Here is a 6490-nt window from a genome sequence, read left to right on the forward strand (position 1 = left end):
TTGAAAAGTGAATGAACAAAATGTGTATTATTCTGAGAGAAATGGAAAAGAAGTACTACAAGGTAGCTCATCACTAATTCAGAAATACGGACATTTCATAGGGAAATGCTCTCCCTGTGTGATACCATCCTTTCACCCAAATACTTAATGAGTTAACACTGGCAGCAGAATTAAATGTAAGGAAAAGGAAATTTGGCCAAATCAACATAAACAAAATACAAAGGAAATTCCAGTGTAAGTGGATTGTTGCACATTGATTTTCTATTTTCCATACACAGAGAACTGAATGACTATTTCACTACTTCTAAAATGGCCAGGGTGCCTGGGTGGCTCAGTCGTTTAAGTGACTGCCTTCAGCTCAGGTCATGATCCTGGAGTCCCGGGATCGAGTCCCACGTCGGGCTCCCCACTCGGCGGGGAGTCTGCTTCTCCCTCCAACCCTCCCCCCTCTCATGTGCTCTCTCCCTCTCTCATTCTCGCTCTCTCAAATAAATAAATAAAAATCTTTTAAAAAAATAAAATGGCCAGTCCTCTGAGAAAATTCACCTATTTTCAGTGTTTAGTTCAATTTCTGCTTATAATAAAACATTTTTAAAGATTCCACAGTTATGTAATTCCAGTGGATGGCATATTTAAAATAAGGCTTGACCTAAATGACCTGAACTGTGATTTGAGTTCCAAGATAAAAAAATAACTGAATAGATATTCCCCCAAGTGATAGAAGTGATAATTTGGGGGAGTAAGATTGGATAAATGCGTAAAATATCACCTTTTAATTTATCCAGTTTGAATTATTGCAGATAGATTTTGTAATTAAAAAGAAAATTTGTTTTAATGTAGATAGAAACTTCTTCCCCTCAAGCCCTGAAGTTTTTTAATACTGAATTTCTTTTTATTTTCTGGTATTCTTACTTTTGTTGTGGATGTTCATGAATGGGGGTGGGAGGAATTGGTTAACCACTGCAGTGCTTCTGAAATGAAAGGGAAAGGAGGCGGTGCCACATGAAAGAGGCAAATTTAAACTGGATTCCAGGAGCCAGAAGTTCTATTCTTTATTCAGCACTAACTGGTTGTGTCGCTCGAGGCAGGCAATTAGCCTCATTAAGACTCAATTTCCCCAAATATAACCCCAGTGGGCTTGGATTCTATCTGGTTCCTTTTGGTGATGACATTATGTCTTTCAGTGTTTAAGGTGAGCACACGTATTTCACTTTTTGCCTTAAAGTGAACATGCATTTTTGTATACTTTTGCCTTAAAGTGAACATGTGTTTTTGTACAACTAATTTTGTAATTTTAATTTTGAAATGTAACTGCACCACTAAAGTAATTTTATATGTGGTTGGCTGGGAAAGCCTTTTGTTGTGGCCAATTGTGATATATAAATATCACAGTTTGCTTGTTTTAAGCAGAATTTAAGGGTGGCAATAGAGACATGGATCTAGATGTCCCTGTCATAGTCTCTATTCTTAACACCAACAGATGAGAAAGAAATCAGAAGTGCTTCATATAGACAGGTCCTGCAGCTTTCATGGGCATGCATGCTGGGAAGGGTCCTGTGCTTGGTTTAATGCTCTGCTGTTGCCATCTTGAAATTCATTATATGTATATATAATATATTTGTTTTTTTTGAGAGAGAGAGAATACGCATGCATGTATACGCGCATGCCTGTGTAAGCAGGGGGTGGGGGCAGAAGGAGAGGGAGAGAGGGAATCCCAAGCAGGCTCCATGCCCAGCTCAGAGCCCCATGCAGGACTCGATATCATGACCGCAAGATCATTACCGGAGCCAAAATCAAGAGTCAGATGCATAACCAACTGAGCCACCCAGGTGGCCCCCATTATATTTTTTTTTTTAAAGGACACTGCATTTTCATTTTGCAGTGGGCCCCATGACTTAATATAGCCCGTCATGCATGTAAAGCTTGTTACCTTTGCTCTTGGGTTTAATAGACTAAAAAGATTTCAAGAAGCATTTGAGGCTTGGACATTCCATGTCCAGTGCTTGAATATATCTTTAATAAATGCGGATCTATTTCAGAAACTTCAACATGATCTACCATGGCTGCGTGTGTACTGTTTGCCTCCTCAGGAACCCAGAGGGAAACTAATCCTTGCTGCACACTATTGTGTGTATGTTCAGTGTGTTAGCATAGCTTCTAGCATTCAGTCTCTACAACAATAGTAGGAGATGTGTGACTCTCCAGGTATGATTCAAGTCAGGACATTTGGATGGAATCAACAGTATCTGCTCTGATTAATTTAAGCGAAGGTGGGGAATACAGGAAAGGATTTTAGGAAGTTCACAATAATGTTAGGCTGTAGGCTAGAGAAATAATCTCAAACCTAGGGTTCAAAAACCAAGTTGGAGAATTGGCCTGTTAGGAAACTTCTACCACTTATGTCATGTCTACAAAGTACAAACACCAGAAATTAGATGTTACTGCAGCTACTACTGCTACCAGCAATATGTCACTTCGGCTCAGGAACATGACCTTCAAATCATTGGGAAACTTCTCTTTCATCATTGCCTGTGCAAGCTGGATGCCTGGGCTACTAGCTTTTCCACCATGCACAGTGGTTTCCTAACATGCCTTACTTCTGGATCAAAGTCCTGATTGGTGGGACTTAGTCACTTGCTTGTGTCCAAGGCTGTAAGTTAATCCAGGAAATTGAGTTTTGACTTCCATATTCAAGGGGAATTGATTGTATCTTTATCTCTAGTACCATGACTAAATGATCGAAATAAAGGAGGTGGTCATTATACAATGCTTATCTGCTCTGCATTGTAGGAACAATATAACTATAAAACATGTATAACTATCAAAAACTATAGGGGGGCGGAGCAAGATGGCGGAGGAGTAGGAAACCTAGCTTTCGTCTGGTCTCAGGAATTCAGCTGAATAGAGATCAAACCATTCTGAACACCTACGAACTCAACAGGAGACCGAAGAGGAGAGTAGCAACAACTCCCTGAACAGAGAAGCGACCACTTACTGGAAGGTAGGACGTGCGGAGAAATGAATCCAAGGCGATATTCAGGAGGATAGACGGCAGGGGAGGGGGCCTCCGTCGGCCGCTTCTGGCAAGTGATAGAGTCGCGGAGCACAAAATCGGACCTTTGAGAAGTCGGCTCCGCTGAGGGACGTCGCTGCAGTGGCTAAGCGGGGGGTGGAATCCTCCCGGGACAGTGTGGTCTCAGGACTCTTGGGGTCACAGAAAGACCGGGGGTGCCTAAGTGCACCAGAGCTCCCAGGTATCAGAGCCGGGAAGCCGGCTGCAGAGACGGCGCCGAGGCGCGGGCTCTCAGCTCGGGGTTGCCATAAACTGTGATCCGCGGCCCAGTCGGTCCACTGCTCCTCCAGCAGGGACCCAACAGGCGGGAGAGCCGGGGAGACTCCCCTTCCTCCCCCAGGAGGAGCGGCATGGGAGCGCACTGCAGGGATCTGCTGGGTTTGGAGATTCCACACAGGGTCAGGTGCCAGAGATAGCAACGCCCGGTCACAGGCCGGGTGAGCACGGAGTGCGGCCGGAGACCAGGGAGACGGGAGTGACTGCTTTTCTCTGGGGGCGCACTGAGGAGCGGGGCCCCGAGTTCTCAGCTCCTCCGGGTGGAGATTGGGAGGCCACCATTTTTGCCCTGGTCCTCCAAAGCTGTACGGAGAGCTTGCAGGGAACAAAAACTCCTGAGAGCAAAGCCGAGCAGCTTCCTTAGCCCGGACCGACAAGGGCGGGGCAATTCAGCCTCTGGCAAAGACATTTGGAAACCACAGCAACAGGCCCCTCCCCCAGAAGATCAGCACGAACAGCCAGCAAGCCAAGACCAAGTTTACCGATCAAGGAGAACGGGAGAACTCCAGCGCTAGGGGAATACGGCACATAGAATTCATGGCTTTTTTTTACCATGATTCATTAGTTCATCAAAGTTAATTTTTGTTAACTGTTTTTTTTATTTTTCTTTTTCCCTTTTTCAAACAACATCTTATCAATCCCTTTTCAGAAAAAAAATTTTTTATTTTTCATTTTTAGAGTCATATTTTATCCCTTCATAGTAGTTACCCTTATTTTTGGCATATATATATAAGTTGTTCTCTCTTTAAAATTTTGAGATACAGTTTCCTCTAACAGATCAAAATACACCCTAAATCACTAGTGTATGGCTTTGTTCTAGTCTCCTGCCTGATCACATTCTCTCCCTTTTTCCTTTTTTTTTTCTTAAATCTTCTTTCTTTTTTCAAACAACTTCTTATCTTATCAAGTCCTTTTATAAAATCTTTTATAATTTTCATCTTTACAGTCATCTTCCATCCCTTCATTGTATCAACCCTTATTTTGTACATATATGTCTTTCTTCCTTTAAAATTTTAGGAGGCACTTTTTTCTAACAGACCAAAATACGCCCAAAATCTAGGGTGTGGCACTGATCTATGCACTAGCCTGATCATATTTGATCATATTCTGCTTTTTTTGTATTTTCTATTTTTGTTTTTATCTTTTTTTCTTTTTTTTTCCTCTTTCTTTTTCCTTTCTTTCCCTTTCTTTTCCCCTGGTTTCAGGTCTTTTCTGATTTGTATACAGTATATTTGCTGGGGACGTTGTAAACCTGTTAGCATTTTGTTCTCTCATTCATCTATTCTCCTCTGGACAAAATGACAAGATGAAAAAAATCACCTCAGCAAAAAGAACAAGAGGTAGTACCGTTAGCCAGGGACCTACTCAATACTGACTGACATTAGTATGATGTCGGACCTAGAGTTCAGAATCATGACTTTAAAGATACTAGCTGGGCTTGGAAAAAGCGTGGAATTTATTAGAGAAACCCTTTCTGGAGAAATAAAAGAACTAAAATCTAACCAAGTCAAAATCAAAAAGGCTATTGATGAGGTGCAATAAAAAATGGGGGCAGTAAATGCCAGGATAAAGGAGGCAGAAGAGAGAATCAGTGATATAGAAGACCAAATGATGGAAAATGAAGAGGCTGAGAAAAAGAGAGAGAAACAAGTACAGGATCACGAGGGCAGAATTCGAGAGATAAGTGATACGATAAGACGAAACAACATTAGAATAATTGGGATCCCAGAAGAAGAAGAGAGAGAGAGAGGGGCAGAAGGTATATTGGAGCAAATTATAGCAGAGAACTTCCCTAATGTGAGGAAGGAAACAGGCATCAAAATCCAGGAGGCACAGAGAACCCCTCTCAAAATCAATAATAATAGGTCAACACCCCGACCTCTAATAGTAAAACTTACGAGTCTCAGAGACAAAGAGAAAATCCTGAAAGTAGCTCGGGAGAAGAGATATGTAACCTACAATGGTAGAAACATTAGATTGGCAACAGACCTATCCACAGAGACCTGGCAGGCCAGAAAGGACTGGCAAGATATCTTTAGAGCACTAAACGAGAAAAATATGCAGCCAAGAATACTATATCCAGCTAGGCTGTCACTGAAAATAGAAGGAGAGATAAAAAGCTTCCAGAACAAACAAAAACTAAAGGAATTTGCAAACACGAAACCAGCCCTCCAAGAAATATTGAAAGGGGTCCTCTAAGGAAAGAGAGAGCCTAAAAGCAGCAAAGATCAGAAAGGAACACAGACAACATACAGTTAACAGTCACCTTACAGGCAATACAATGGCACTAAATTCATACCTTTCAATAGTTACCCTGAATGTAAATGGGCTAAATGCCCCAATCAAAAGACAGGCTATCAGATTGGATTAAAAAACAAGACCCATCAATATGCTGTCTGCAAGAGACTCATTTGAGACCCAAAGACACGCCCACATTGAAAGTGTGGGGGTGGAAAACCATTTACCATGCTAATGGACACCAAAAGAAAGCTGGGGTGGCAATCCTTATATCAGACAAACTAGATTTTAAAACAAAGACTATAATAAGAGATGAGGAAGGACACTATATCCTACTTAAAGGGTCTATCCAACAAGAAGATCTAATAATTGTAAATATCTATGCCCCAAACATGGGAGCAGCCAATTATATAAGGCAATTAATAACAAAAGCAAAGGAACACATTGACAACAATACAATAATAGTGGGGCACTTTAACACCCCCCTGACTGAAATGGACAGATCATCTAAGCAAAAGATCAACAAGGAAATAAAGACTTTAAATGACACACTGGACCAAATGGACTTCACAGACATATTCAGAACATTCCATCCCAAAGCAACGGAATGCACATTCTTCTCTAGTGCCCATGGAACATTCTCCAGAATAGATATCATCCTAGGTCACAAATCAGGTCTCTACCGGTACCAAAAGATTGGGATCATTCCCTGCATATTTTCAGACCACAATGCTTTGAAACTAGAACTCAATCACAAGAGGAAAGTCGGAAAGAACTCAAATACATGGAGGCTAAAGAGCATCCAACTAAAGAATGAATGGGTCAACCAGGAAATTAAGGAAGAATTTAAAAAAATTCATGGAAACCAATGAAAATGAAAACACAACTGTTCAAAATCTTTGG

Source organism: Eumetopias jubatus, unplaced genomic scaffold (genome assembly GCF_037043125.1).
Source record: "Eumetopias jubatus isolate StellerSeaLion01/CBP00866 unplaced genomic scaffold, mEumJub1_p1.0 scaffold_6, whole genome shotgun sequence".
Classification (NCBI taxonomy): domain Eukaryota; kingdom Metazoa; phylum Chordata; class Mammalia; order Carnivora; family Otariidae; genus Eumetopias; species Eumetopias jubatus.